Source organism: Malurus melanocephalus, unplaced genomic scaffold, assembly GCF_030028575.1.
Source record: "Malurus melanocephalus ecotype Western Australia unplaced genomic scaffold, MMel_1.1 scaffold_548, whole genome shotgun sequence".
NCBI classification, from domain to species: domain Eukaryota; kingdom Metazoa; phylum Chordata; class Aves; order Passeriformes; family Maluridae; genus Malurus; species Malurus melanocephalus.
In genome coordinates, this window is record NW_026623780.1 from 167,235 (window position 1) to 181,416 (window position 14,182).

At 49.8% G+C, this 14,182-nt stretch overlaps 1 protein-coding gene across 3 annotated transcripts in view; it reads left to right on the forward strand.

Annotated features, from left to right (window-relative positions):
• Window positions 1-6: 6 nt before the first annotated feature.
• Window positions 7-14,182, forward strand: part of CDON (cell adhesion associated, oncogene regulated) — a 54,617-nt gene continuing 40,441 nt past the window's right edge. Inside the window, exons 1-2 of one of the 3 annotated variants that reach the window (XM_057382066.1) lie at window positions 7-179; window positions 1,124-1,245. The gene's annotated coding sequence lies outside the window, so the exon portion shown is untranslated. Of the gene's footprint in view, window positions 180-1,123; window positions 1,246-9,129; window positions 9,573-14,182 lie in introns of those variants that run through there. The other 2 variants (XM_057382065.1, XM_057382067.1) reach the window with 2 other exon arrangements.

The following is a 14,182-nucleotide window of genomic DNA, read 5'->3' on the forward strand; positions in this document are numbered from 1 at the left end:
GCGGGGCGGGGAGCGCGGCGCGGGGGGAGATAAGCGGCGCCGAGCGGCCGGGCGGCGCTGGATGGAGGCTCCCGCCCGCCGGGACGCCCGCCCCAGCCTGGAATGTCCTGGCGAGCCGCCGCCGAGCGGCACCGGCACCAGGACCGGCACCGGGACCAGGGAGGGGGCGCGGCGGAGAGGTAACGCGCGCGCTTCCCGCCGCCGGCGGAGCTGAGGGGAGGCGCGGGAGGGGCGGGCGCGGCTCCTCCGGGCGGGGCGGCCGCAGGTGGCGGCTCCTGTCACCCTCGGGCTCCGTCCGCTCCCCCGCTCCGTGGCCGCCGTGCTCGGGGCTGAGCCGGTGCACGGCGCTGCGGGGAGCGGGGCGAGCCCTGCGAGCTGCTGCCCCTGATTTACGGTCTCATTTCGCTGGGAACGCTCCTCCGCTCCACTCCATTTGTCATTTAAGCGCTTGCTCGGCTTGAAGGAGGTGCCGTAGGGGATGGGTTTGGGGTCGCGTCCARCCTCTTAACCGCCTTAAAATGGTTAATCTCAATGTTTTTAACCTGTAAGGTCACTTTTCTCTGCAATTAGAGCTGTGGAAAGTCAGTCCCTAAGGCAGGAGGTGGTGTGTGATGCCTGAGGACTCTGGCTGTAAAGCATCCTGACATCTTATCTCTGATTATTATTATTATTATTATTATTGCATTAAGCTGCCTGCATTCTTGAAGCCGCACGATGCTTGAATTTTAAATTGCTTTCCCTTGCCTTGTCTGTCTCTTTGCCAAAAAAAAAATACAAATTATATAGTTTCTGGCTATAATGGAAGAACTTTCCAGTCGTCTATCCCATGCTTCCAGTACCGATGTTTTTTAAACCAAAGGGGACGTGTTTTTCAGCCGTGACACACCGTCGGGCAGAAAACAGGCAATGTTTATTTTGCCCCCGCCTCGTAACTGTGTAAAGGGTTGGTGAAAGGGTAAATGTGATGGCTTTATGAAGCTTTTTCTTTTTAATTATTATTTTACTGCTTTCCCCAACTGCTTCGCCGCCTCTGGGAAGGAGCAGTCGCGCCGAGCCTGCGGCTGTAAAGCTGTCAGCTCTGAAGGGCTGTTTACTCAGCGAGCTGTATCTTTCACACATGCAGCAGAAATACAATTTACCAACTCAAACACCAGCCGCGGTCACCGAGGTTACCGGCAGAGGGGAAAGCTTCGCTTCTCCGGGGTTTCATCCTTCGTGGCTCCGCGTTTTCCTTGAACAAAGCAGGTAACCCTGGGGTGCTGGCGCTCCCAGCCGAGCTGCGTGGARCCCTTTTTTGCTTTTCTCCTCATCTCCCACGACTCGCGTGTTTTGACAGTTGCGATTTATGGGATGTACAGCCCGCCCGGAGCTGCTTTGAGGAGAAAAAGTGCTTTTGTGGTAGCAGTTGCTGAGGGCGACGGCGGGCTCCTCGTATATTCCAAAAATTCGCAGTGAACGTTTCCCGGCACAATTTCTGAATGCTTTTCCGTTAAACTTGATATTATTTGCCTCAATTACAGCCAGCACACTTTTGTTCCACCAAATTAAAATAGGTGTGAGTCAAACGCATTGAAACCAAACCCTGCTTTCTCAAAGCAGCTGAAAGCCTGTCTTGTGGGGAGCACTTGGTAATGGAATGATTAAAAAGAAATAAATATTTTTTGACCTGTATTCCCCTTTCCCTAAGAAGAGGGAAGCCTCGGACTGGTTTGGTCTGCATCCCAGAAAATCCGCAGGCTTGYGGGGAGACCCATAGCTGTTGCTCAAAGCTATCAAAAGCTGGACTCAMAGATAGAAGGTGGGATCCACTGAGCTACCTACCACGTTAAAAAAGTTTTTTTTTTCCTCCTCAAGGGGTTAGGAAGTGAGATGGGAACGGCTGTGGTGTGGGGGATTAGTAACTCACCCGAGGATGAGCGCAGTGGCTTTGTCGCCTGGATTAACACGATTTACACCCTTAAGCTGCTCCGGGTGCTCGTAAACAGCCGTGCCCGTGTGTGCAAGGTGAAGTGTGGGCGGGCACACTCGGGTACACCGCGGGAAGTTGCTCGAGGGGTTGGTTTTTGCCATCCTTCATGCAGTCTGGGTGATTTTTTATCCTTTTTCTCTGTGGGACATCAGCTCTGAGTTCTTTGCCACCAAATTCCCCCCAGGTAGTGGCAGTGGGGTTTGGGCCAGCCCCTCTGTGTGCCCCTCTCTGCTGGATCACTGGGCTGCTCTGCTGCYAAAATTGTTGGGTTTTACCCCAAAACTGAGGAGAGGGGTAAAAAGCCCTCAAGGACAGGCCTGGCTGTGCAGGGCAAGTCCCCTCAGTGCTTTCATTATCTCAAGGTGTGCTGTAAGCCCATAAACGAGGCTCCTGCTTACTTTGGCTTGCTGGTGTGCCAGAGGAATAAGGCAGCTGTGCATGGACTTCAGGTGATGTCACTTGAGGATTTTAACTGTCAGAGCTTAAAAATACCCTGGCTCGTTTCAAGACTGCTTCAGCAGATGTGGAAATGGGGAGGCAAAGCAGGGATTGTGAGTGCACAGCCATGCCAGGGTTCAGCATTTCATAAATCCCCCTCTGCCTAATGAGGGCTTGGGCATGACCAGGGCATTAATTGGGGGGTGCTCAAAGTAAGGCATGAAGTGCAAGACCAGCAAAGTCTCAGTGCTAAAAAACTGGCTGGAGAGTGTATGATAATGAAATAATTTTGGGATTCAAGCTGTTTTCCGAAGTGATGGTGTGATCAGCAGCACCTTGTCCTGTTGGTTGGTGGTGCTGTTGGCGTGACTGGGTACAGGACCAGCTGCTGGGATTTGGGGGTGTTTGCAGGGCTGGCTGTGAGGAGCTGTGGGTCAGGGGCTGATCTCAGAGTGTTTGTGTGTGCACGTGGATCTGTGCAGAATGAGCTGTGTTGAGAAAGTTGCTCTCAGGTTGTGTGAGCTGTTCCTAGTTCTGTGTGTGAAAAGGCTTTGAACTTCACCTGGGTTTCCCGTATCACCCACCAAACCCACTCCTCACACCTTCTCCAAGAGCTCCTTTACCTCCTCTCTTTTTGCCMGGCCTTGTGTCCTGGAAAAACCTCCTACTCTGCCTCCTCCTTGTTCCCCAGTCCACAGATGTGACTCTAGAGGGGTTTCATTGCCGTGCTGTGGTCTCAGCACAATAGTCCTATGCAAAACAACATAGAAATGTGGTGAACTTGTTGGTGAGCTTCCACGAGGCTTTGAAACCTTTGGTTTAGTACCAGAAGCCCTGAGACTCAGCGAGTCTTCACCCACAAACCTGCTGGGATCGGGTACCTCGGGTAATGTTTTCCATGGAATCACTTTAATCAGCAGCTCGGAAACCTGYCCAACATCTTTTGTTAGGCAGCATCTCATTTGTATAAATTAATTGATACCGTAAACTTGACCTCTTAATGCAGTAGGGTTTTTGTCTCYTGGTTTGCTCGTGAGCTGCTGACGAGTGAGTGGCTCCCTTGAGCTGAGTYCTGCCCCTCCCTCCTCGCTGCAGTGGTTTGCTGTCAGTTCTCTGGGTTTTGGTGTTTCGGTGGGCTGGAGAGCTCCAGAGCCAGCTGCTATCTGCAGCTGGGGTGAGACTGGGAGCAAAAAACCTTGAATCAAGTGGATTTGGTCACATTTCCTCCTTAAATGGGAATTTGCAGCTTGCCTTGCAATCCTGACTCTTAAAGCTGGTGCATGKGCACCAAACTGTGTTCTCTGTCCACTACTTTTGCTATTTTGAGCTATTTTGTTAACAGGTAGGCTGGTACTTGGTCGGTTCTCCAGGTGTTTTCCCTTTCCTGCTCACTTTCTGCACTCCTGGAGGCCTCCCTGAGCAAACCCTGCTATTGTGTGTTCCCTTATCCTGCATCATTTACTCTGGGATGATGTTTGTCTTTGGCAAAGTCRGCAAAAGCCTCTCTGCTGTGTTACTTTGGCTGGCTGGAGGTCTCCAGCTACCCTGGCCCAAGAATTTTAGACTAGATAGTTTCCTTTGTGTGTGTATATATATATATAATGTTCACGTTTTTCAGCTGAGTGTTCTTCCAGTAATTTYCTTGGTACATGGCTCAGTACAGCTTCCAGGGCTGAGTGTGTCAGAGTTTCCCACTCGCTTTCCCCAGCTCACTTCTCCCTTTCTGCTGGGGATGATAATTCTCCAGTGACAGTGATCACTTCAGGGGAAATGCTTGTTCAGCCCTGTGAGRGATTGAGCCTTGTGCATCCAGACCACCTGCCTTTTCCATTAAACCCCTACTCATTCTTCCTGTGTGAGAAATATCTGCTGTCTTTCAACAGGAGGGAAAACAATCACATAAGGTGGGTTGTTTTCCCATTTTCCATACCTATGAGGTATCTTGGAGCTCTTCTAGCCAGGTGGGACTCTGKTTTTTTTTYYTTTTTTCCCCCTCTCAGCTCCTTGGGCGCAGTTTCACGTTACAGCTCRGTCCTCCTGCTGCTGCAGGAGGTGGCAGGTACATTCCTGCCTCTTCCCCTCTGCGGGAATCCAGCAGCAGAGCAGCCGCAGGGGACTGACTCCAGCTAACCCTTCAAAAAAAAGAAAAAAAAAATGTACCTWAGCCCCAAACTTTCCTGGATCTTGCCCTGCAGTCAGAGCTGTTAAATCTTCCACTTGGATGACTGGGAAGGCCTTAGGGGCTGGAGGGGTTGGTGGGGGGATGGCTCCTTTTGGCAGCAGTGGTTTCTAAATTGGCTTTGCTGTCTCCTGATTTGGTCACTCTGCTGCYGAGCCAAGGGTGGGTGCCTTGCAGAGAGGGAGGGGGTTCTGCCCAGCTCCCTCCATCTTCTGCCTTGGGAAACACCCAGTTGAACCAGTCCAGCTCAGAGAAATGAGAAAAGGATAAAATAATTCCCTAAAGCCCTAAATTTTTTCCCCTAAAAAAATTCCCTAAAGGAGYGAGCACGACCAGCTTGGCTGGGATRTTGCCATCAGCTTGGCAGCAGGAGGGAGCTGGGGCCGGGGAGGAGAAGGAGACCATCCCTTTGGCTGAGCTGAGAGGTGAAACCACACYCTCAGCCTCACCTGTCTCTCTCATCACACCTTTGATTTATACCCTGGGTGCTGCTGTTTCCGCAGACTCCGACCATTGAATCTGATAGYGAACCGAGTGGTTGAGTCTCATTTGTTTAATTCAAAGAGAGAAGTTGAATGTTTCCTACCTCGCAGTCCACAGAGGCTCTGCCTGGCAGCCTGTGGTTTTCCTTGCAGTGAACCTATAAAATGCCAAGACAAGGACTCAAAAACTCAAGGCACGAGCAGCCTCCACAGAAACAGTCTTGGCAAAGAGGCTGGGCACCACAGATTTACATTTTTGGAGGGGTTTGAGGGTGTTTTGTCTCTGCAGAGGTATTTGAGGGTTGTGATATCTGTGAAGCATTCCCTGCCATCTTTCCTCCTGAGTGCTGGTGAGCCCCCAGCATTGAGGGGAACTGTGGGGGGAGCTTCTTAGCCCCCCTTAATCTTAGGTGGAGAACAGACAGATCCTGAAAGTCTCTTTCATTGCTCTGTGGCATCTGCTGAAGTGCTGAAGGACAGCCATGCCAGAGATGTCCACCCTGCTGGAACTGCAGTTGTATTTCGTGCAGGCACCTTGTGTACAAGTGCAGCCTGCTCTAGCCAGAGATGCTCCTGCTGGGCAATGGCACCAGGGGGTTTTGTTTCCCAGTCCCCAGTGAGTGAAAGAAACCATAAATCTGGGTAAAAGGCCTCACTCTAAGGAACCTTGCAATAAATTAATCTTTTTTCCTTGCCAGGTTGGAAGGTAAGGACCCAGGTGGCTGTTCTTCTCCTGGGGAACAAGAGAAGGGGACAGTTCATGTGGCCCCTTCTTGAAACAACCAGTGATTATTTGGAGTTGAAAGCTCCTGCTTGCTTCCAGATCAATCCACTTAAAGTTACTGTAGTCAGGTGGTATGTTTTCAGTTTTTAATTTATTTTGTATCTTTTTTTTTTTGGCTTGTTGTTAGTCGAGAGCTAATGGATCGGCCCAAATAAGGCCATGAGAGAGGCTGGCCAWTTCCAGGAGGATCCACAGACAGCCAGTGCATGACTTGTTGCCTTTATCTCTGAGATCAGGAGATTCCTTTGCAGTGATGGATTAATCCACCCCTGAGTGAATAATATAACTGAGAACAAGTAGGAGCCAGCGCTCCAAACAGATGATTTGTTCACTCCATGTGTGCCTGCCCTCCCCTCCCCCTCTGAAAAGCATCTTTCTTCACCGTTTCATTCAGCCTGTTGAAACCTCTCAGCAACCTGTGTCTGTTCCAGCGGAGGGYGAGGATGGGGCTGTGCCAAAGGCTTCTGCTCCCAGGTGCAGGGGAAGATAAAGCACAGCCCCACTGAGCCCATGGCATGGAGAGAAGGTGCCTGTGGGCTGCTGGGTGATGTCACCTGTCTGCCCTGGCCATGACATCATTGTCCTCACCGTAGGTGTCAGTGTTGGTGCTGGCACAGCTCTGGAATGTGAGGCAGAAGGCGCTGTGTCCAGAAATTGTGTAAAGGAGCTGGAATGTTTGGGTTGGGGTGTGAACTCGCTGGGTGCAAGGGGTGGCAGTGGGTGCCTTGGAACAGGAATGTGGTATTTAGGAAGATGGTTCTTTGGTTGGGCCAGGATGGATCTGTGGCTGGTAATTCACCAGCAGAGCCACGGCCTCTGTTGCTGCCTGGGACATCCTAGAGCTGGACACAGAAGGTCTCCAGTGGCACATGGGCAGTCCTTGTTAGCTCACCTCCAGTGGGACACGAGGCTGGAAGGGAGTTGTGCAATCAGAGCAATGGAATTCATGAAGCAAAATCTGTTATCATCCCTATGGATATGCTGGAATAATTCTTCAACAATAATTCTTGTTGCTTTAACTTCTTGGAATGCACAAGGTCTGCTCCTGTCCATAGACTCCAAGAGGCTGTGAGGGTAGGGTGTGATGTGCTTGGGGCTCCTCCTTCTGCTCAGGGATCCCCCCAGGTTGTCACAGCATTACTGAGAAAAGCTCAAGGTCAAGTTGGTGGAAGTCCCCAGGCTTTGGCTTTCCTTGTGCCATGAGTGTCTTGCCTTGATCCCATGCTATTGGGGTGTGGGATTGGAAGCCCTGGTGGCAGCTCTCAGCTGCATTTTGGAGAGTTTCTGTGCAGTGTGGGGTGAAGATAACATGCTTGAAATGGCATTTGCCCTTTGGAGAATGAGCTTTACTGCTGTTGGCTGCACATAACTTCTGGGAGCTGAGGAGTTTTGCTGCGTAATGTTCCAACTCCATGTAGATTAAATGTATTGTGGAGTCAAAATAAACAATAGCATGCGGTTTTCCTTTGTTCCCCCCCCTTCTCCACAATCAAGAGTTCACAAAAGTTCTTGAATTAGAGTTCTGTGTGCCATACGCTCGAGCGTAGGCTCCAATTTTCATAAAGTTTGCTGAGGGCTGTTGCTGCCGGGGAGCTCTTTCACCTTTGGGATGGCTTTGGAAATCTCTTTGTTTCTCAGGAGCTTTTTCTGAAGGTGTGTTTCAGTGTGGGGCTCAGATGCTTGTTGCCTGAAATGCTTTGCAGTGACAGCGTATCACAGCTTGATGGAGATTTGAGACTCCTCTAATAAAATGCRAGAGAAGGAGGAAAACCCCGAGGGTTTTTTGGAACAGAAGATGTTTTCTGTTCCTGCCACTAATCTCTGTTGCAGAATGAAATAGGAATGTATACTTTAAATCTCTGTCAGGGTGTAGAAGGAAGCTGGCAACGGATGTAATCAAAAATGTTATTATCAAAACTCTCAAAGTATGTTGAAATTTCAAGCTTAATGATATAATTTTAAATTCAGCTATTCAGACTGRGGCATGGTTTTGGGGGGCAGATTGCACTTCCAAGTTGTGCATCGGGATGGACCAGGGAGGAGTTAGGAGTGGAAATGGTGGTGGGTACTGCAGTGGTGTGGCTGGACTCTTCAGCCCTGTGCTCTCCAGTGATTTGGGTGGCAGCGTTAAATTGAGGCGTGGTTTTCAAGGTTATGGACTTTGTGGCTGAGCACTTAAAAAAAAAAGGGTCCAGTTTCCAAGTTAGTGTTTTTCCTGATTAGGGTGTTTGTCACGGCTCGTACRTAACCAGCACACGCAGAACGTGTACGTGTTGGGAGTTTGTCTGGAACAGCTCTGGGTGCAATGAACACAAAGAAACAACACCAGATCTGATGTGCAGCAGCAACAGTGCGAGAGGAGACAGAGCTTCCAGCCTGATGCCTGGAGTAAGGGAACTGCGAGTAACCTTCACCCTTCTGACCCTTCATCCTCGAGTGGAGAGGCTGCAGGTTGGGGATGCAGAAGAAGCTCAAGTCCTTCYCTGAGCCAAAGGTGTGAAGCTGTTTATTTTCACTGGGGCCATGTATACATTGCAGGAGGCAGATGCTCGTCTGCTTAACCCGAGAGCTCGCTGCTTATCTGGGCTCTGGCGAGTGTACAAGTGTTGTCCCTGCTAATCCCCCAACATTAAACAGTCCAGGCACCTTTCCCTGGCTGAGCCTGGGACTGCTCTAAAAAACACGCAGAGAGAAGCCAACAAAAAAGAAACATTTGCTTTCTTTGCCAAGTTTAAATGAAGACTAATGCCGTGGTGCTGCTTAATCTTGTTTTTCTTGCTRTCTGATGGATGCTAACGTGGGATGGAATCAATCCCGGCAGCCGGTTATCTTTGCAGGGCCCCCGTGTTGCTGAGCTCGGCATTAAAGTCTCGTGGGGGAGTTGATATGCTATGAGGAGTCTGGAACTTTCTTCCTATGCAGCAAAGCTGTGACTGCAGCATCCATCTTCCTCTGGGAAGGTGTCTCTGGGTGTTCACCCTGCTGTTGGACGTCCGGACAGAAATCCCGTTGGGCAGAGCGGGATGTGTCTGTGCGAGTGAGAACAGGGCACAGTCAGGTGAACCTGGCGGAAATTTCTCCCTGGTCCCGGTGATGAAACTTAACTCCTTTCCTATCAGTTGCTCRTGTTCGAACTGGTTCTGCTGGGAACAGCTGCCATGGCCCGGGTTGGCAGGAGGAGGTTTGGGCTGTGACTCAGGAGCTGCCCCGAGTGCCCCCAGCCCTGGGCAGGGGTCCCCGCCGCAGGCAGGGCAGAGCCGGCAGCGATGTGGGGCTTGGCTGTGGCGGGTGAAGCAGGAGGGCTGAAGGAGCCAAACCCTTAGGCAAGAGCTCCACAATCCCTGCTGCCTCCCTGCCTTGGATCAAGGCTCTCCTTCGGCGCYGCTGGCATGAGGAAGGAGGCGGAAAGCTGCGCCGGTTCTGGGTTGCGCAACACCACCGAGCAAAGCCAACCCAAAGCCTCCCTCTCTTTCCCCCATGTTCCACTATCCCTCTCCTTGCCTGGGAGCCGGTTTAGTTTGCTGTAGCAAACCTGGGGCCTGACCCACACAATTTTTTCGTTTATTTTTCTGCCTAGCTGCTGCTTTTCTCCGGGCCCGAGGCGAAGGGGCTCGTTTTGCTMAGCAGCATTGTCAGTTGTGTCAGGATTCCTTTCCTCGAGGTGAAGAAGTGCAGGAGCGTGTGCTTGCCGGAGAGCTCGGACTTCAATTTTGAAACCAGGTTTGGTCTTTTGAGCGTGGGGGAAGGGAGGGGAGGAGAGCAGTAAAACTGAATTACTGTAAGGCTGGAGGATGGATTGTGCAAAGGCTTGTTTTAATCGGGGGAGGAAAGGCCGGGGTCTTTCCTGCTCTCTCCCTCAGCTGTCCCTGGTTAGCTGGTTTGCTTTTTAATAAGTTTTGTTCTGCCTGGAGCCTGATGGCAGGGAGTGCTGGCATTGCGTGGACAGCTGCAACAGGAGGGGAGGTGGTGATTTGGCGTGCAGGGCAGCAATTTTTGCTTAGAAAGCAGAGTCCAAACGGGTTTGTTGCTCCAATTCTGGATTCTGAGGTGACCAAGGACTGCGCTGTAAYGCGGGCTCGGCTCTCCACTTCCAGTGTACCTCCCATATCCTGCAGCCATGAGTTCACAGGCTCCTAATTGCCTATGATGTAAGACAGCAGTAGATGAGGTTGCTATAAATTCTGGCTGCAGGTGTGGATTTAATGGCTGTGCTTCCCTTTAAGGGCTCACGGATAGCATGGATCCCTGCAAGTTACAACACACCGAGTTGGACTGGGGCTGGCGCAGCTAAAAGAACCCATTTGTCTGGGTTTTTTTAGAGCTGTTGCTTGCTGGAGGCTACCAAAGGACGAGGTGTCAGTGTGGAATTGCCTGGGGAATGAGCTTGCTGTCCTCTGACAGAGCTTTGCCACAATTCCAATTCTTTCCATCAATTTTCTTTCACAGCTGAATTGCCCAGGTGTGAGAGTGCCACTGGAAGGGGACCTTTGTGTACACAGGCACCTCTGTGTGAGAGTCTGACAGGTTTTTCTGGTGACCACAACAAGCCTGTGGTCCTTTAAATTTTTTATTCATGCTGGATTCTGGTTTTAGAAACCATAGAGAAATTATAACTGTGGGTGATGGTCCCTTAACATTGCAAAATGCAAACATTTTGGAGGRGGAAAAACCACCCCCTGAGGCAGCACTCCAGCTTGCTGTGGTGTGTGTGCACCTGTAGCTTGGTTAATGAGGATGGCGAGTTCCCTGGCTCCCTTGTGAAAATGGGCTTGGCTCACTTGGAGTTTGGTTTTGTATATTTTCCTTCAKTTTTGCACACATTCTTGCAGTCCAGGGTTTATTAAACATCCCAGGGTGGAGCTTCATGATCCACCTCATGGATCATGAKGCCTCATGCTGTTGGAGCTGCTCTTGGATGTCCATTCCCAGCCCCTCCTTTGGGCCGGGGAGCTGAAACTGCTCCCTCATCCAGGTGAAAACCAAACCTCATTTTTTTCCCTGGCTGAGTTTGCAGCTGGATCTGCCAGCAGCTCTGACTCATTTGCTGGCCGCAGGATCCCCGGTGCAGATAGCAGAATGCAAGCCAGGTCCTGAAGGAAGGTGTTGCTGCCCTCCTCGGCAGCRGCCCATCTTTAAATTGGCTGGAAAAGCAATTGTGAAATCTCCAGAAATCTCATTCTTGCTAAAATCCAGAACTAAAGATGCAAAGCAGGCGCCTCTCTCCGAGGCTGAGGCCAGCTCTGAGGAAGGAGCAGGGAGGAGGTGTTGGCTCAAGGACCCTTGGGGACAGTAGAGCTGTCACAGGTGTCCCTTCAGTGGTATGGCACAGGTGTTGAGCTGAATGTAAGGAAGAAAATGGAAATATGAGGCAAAGCAGTGCCTGAGCAGGAGAGATCAAGACTGGGAGGGCTTCGAAGAGCAAAGGGTGAGAATTTTGTATGTATTTGGCCTACTGTGATGGAACTGTTAAACTAATGATACCCTCAGCTCCCTTGGGGGCTGAAAGCCCTGATTTAGGCATTTAAGCATAATTGCAGCCCAGCAGAACCGTATATCAGGCTAATGCTCTGTTCTCTCRCTTCCCCCCAGGCCAGAGGAGGCAGGAGCCATTCCCACTTCATTAGTGTGGCAGCAGGGGGACTGTCTCAGCTCTTGTGCTGAAGTTAATAATAAAATTAAACTAATTGTTATGCCTGTTTGCGGAGAAGAAAGTGTGGCTTCTGAGATGATTTATTTATTTTTCTCCCCGGTGCCTGCCTTGCTGTGACCGGTTTTGGAGCAGCAGGATGGGAACCCCCAGCTCTCCCCCCTGGGAGCACAGATGTGTCTCGGAAGCAGAGTCGTGACTCGGGAGTGGTTTTGTCCGTGTTTGCAGAGGCACAGCGCACAAACTGTTAAATTTCCTCCCCTCAGCTCCCAAATCCATTCCTCCAGCCCATGCCAAAGCATGCGCTCCTCTATCAAGACCATATGTACGCCARGACCAAGGTTCTAAAAGTCAAGGTGTTTTTGAAATATTGGAGTGCAAATTAAGTATCTGAGTAATCTTAACTGTCTTCTAAAAAAAAAAAATAATAATTCTCTATCAGCCTCACGTATATAACTCAAAAGATTAATGGAAGGCTAAACTTTGATCCGAGTCCAACAGCTGATACCAACCATGAGGCTTTCCAGGCCTGAGAGCAAAATAGAAAAATCCAATAAAAAAGGCCTTCTTTTCCATCTTTGAGGCACACAGCCTCTTGGCCATGGTTTGGGCTAATRCTKTTATTTTCTCCTCAACTGCTTAACYTCTTCTTGTGTCACCTTTGTCCTGTGCCACTGGACCTTACCTAGAAYAGTTTCAGTAAATTAGTGACATTATTTAGGGTGTTTTATAGCTTTGTGGGAAACACATCTGTGTGATTATTGAGGAAAGCCATGAGGATGTGGGATCCCCTGTCCTCTCTGKGGCTCAGTCACCATCTAGTTTGCTCAGCGTTGTTTATTTTTCCTGCCATCTGCCACCCAGGCAAACACTTGCTCTATATTTTGACAAAAATATCACCTTTCAGGTCTTTAGGGTCCCTTCCAATCCAACCATTCTATGAAAAGTTCCATTTGGAATTGCTGTCCAGTTGATAAGGGAGTTTAGTCCCCGGAATTGCTCTTTGGATTCATCATTGATTTGCGGGGGATTTAAATAGTGTGGAGCAAGAAAAAAGCTCCATGTAAGGCTGCTTATAAAAATAGATGTCACTTAAAAAGAAGTAAAAATACGGTTTGAATCTTTAGGTGGGAATCTGCATGGGAAACATGTGGATGTGACTTAGCAGTGATGGATTTGGGTGCCAGGTGTGGCCATGGGCAGAAATGTGGAGGCATTAATGAAATCCCAGCTGAGGATTGTGAAGTTTGAGCAACTGCAATTTCTCTCCTTTATTCAGGAGATCCTTATCCTTCTGATAAGGATCTGGAAGGTGCACTTTCATTTGTTTAAAATGTAATAAATAAATATGAACAGAACATCAAAGGATGCTTTTCCTTGTAATTTTTAACTGCCTCTCCACTCGGCATTTCTSGGGATCCCTTGGCGTCCATTTCATTGTGTTCTGACCCGTTTGTGTCTCTCACACTTGGTTTATAGGGTCATCAGCAAACTGATTTTTTTTGGGTTTTCCCTTTCAGATGTTTTTTTGGGGGGATATTGAGTAAATCCCATGCGTATGGGRCTATTCGGCAGAGTTCCGTGTGTTTCCTAAAAGCACATGCAAAATCCCTTTGAAGAGCGTAATTTTATTGCTTACACTCACGAAATCCTCTCTCTGGTGATGCCATAATTCCAACACAAATGCCTAATTACGGTGTTTTTTTTTACAAAATCCCCAACCCTCCTGTAGCTGCCCGGTTCCTTATCTCCAGCKCTGGGTTTCCTGTGATTTACCAACACGGGCTGCGGCTCCAGCGCTTGAGGTGGAGAAGAGTAAAACGGGAGCACTCAAATGTTTTTTGCCCAAGCTGTGATTACAGCCCGGCGCTCGAGCCCTCTCTTCGGAGTGTAATTAGGAACACATTGATTCTTATTGCAGCTGGCAGCTGCTCGCTATTGCCTTTTTCAGCTTCTGACCCCCATAGTCCCGCTGACCTTTCCTGGGGTTAGTCGTAGGCCCTTTTCATTGTGATGGGCTCGAAGTGGCTCATGTGGAGTTGATTATTTCCTTGCTTGTCTGGCCTTTTTGGTGCCATAACTCCAAGTCACTTCCATTTTTTTCCCCTGCTTTTGGCTGACCACAGTGAAAGGAAATGCTTTTGCTGGCGACAGGATCGGTTTGCACGCTTGACTGACTCGATTGAGACCCTGAAAGGGGGGGAGGGGGAGGGTAATGAACACTGTAGGTGCTGCATTTGCTTTTTAAAGGTTGATGTTAATGATTGAGTGGTCATTAAGCATTCATAAAAAGGAGGCTTCTGCTGGCWTTTGGCACTCTGGGTTGGCATTGGGTGTCGGTGTGCCGTGTCCCGTGTGGCAGCGGTGGTTTTAGGACATCCTGAGTGCTGCTGTCACTACCGAGGTGTCCCCAGCCCCGAAAGTGCTGGGAATGAAGCAGGGATGTTCAGCCYGTGGAGCTGTGGGCTGGAGCCCGCTCCTCCCAGCCCAGCAAGCTAATGAAGTCTATGTGCCAGCTGTTACACTCATTTTGCCAGACCCCAGGAGGACAGCATGAAGACAGTCAGTGATCAAAGGCTCTGGAGATCACTGAGGAGCCGAGCGGCAGGAATGTCTGATTGCTTTCTCTTGGAATGCCACAGGCTTCAATACCTCCTTTTTTTCTTTCTTTTTTTTTTTTTTT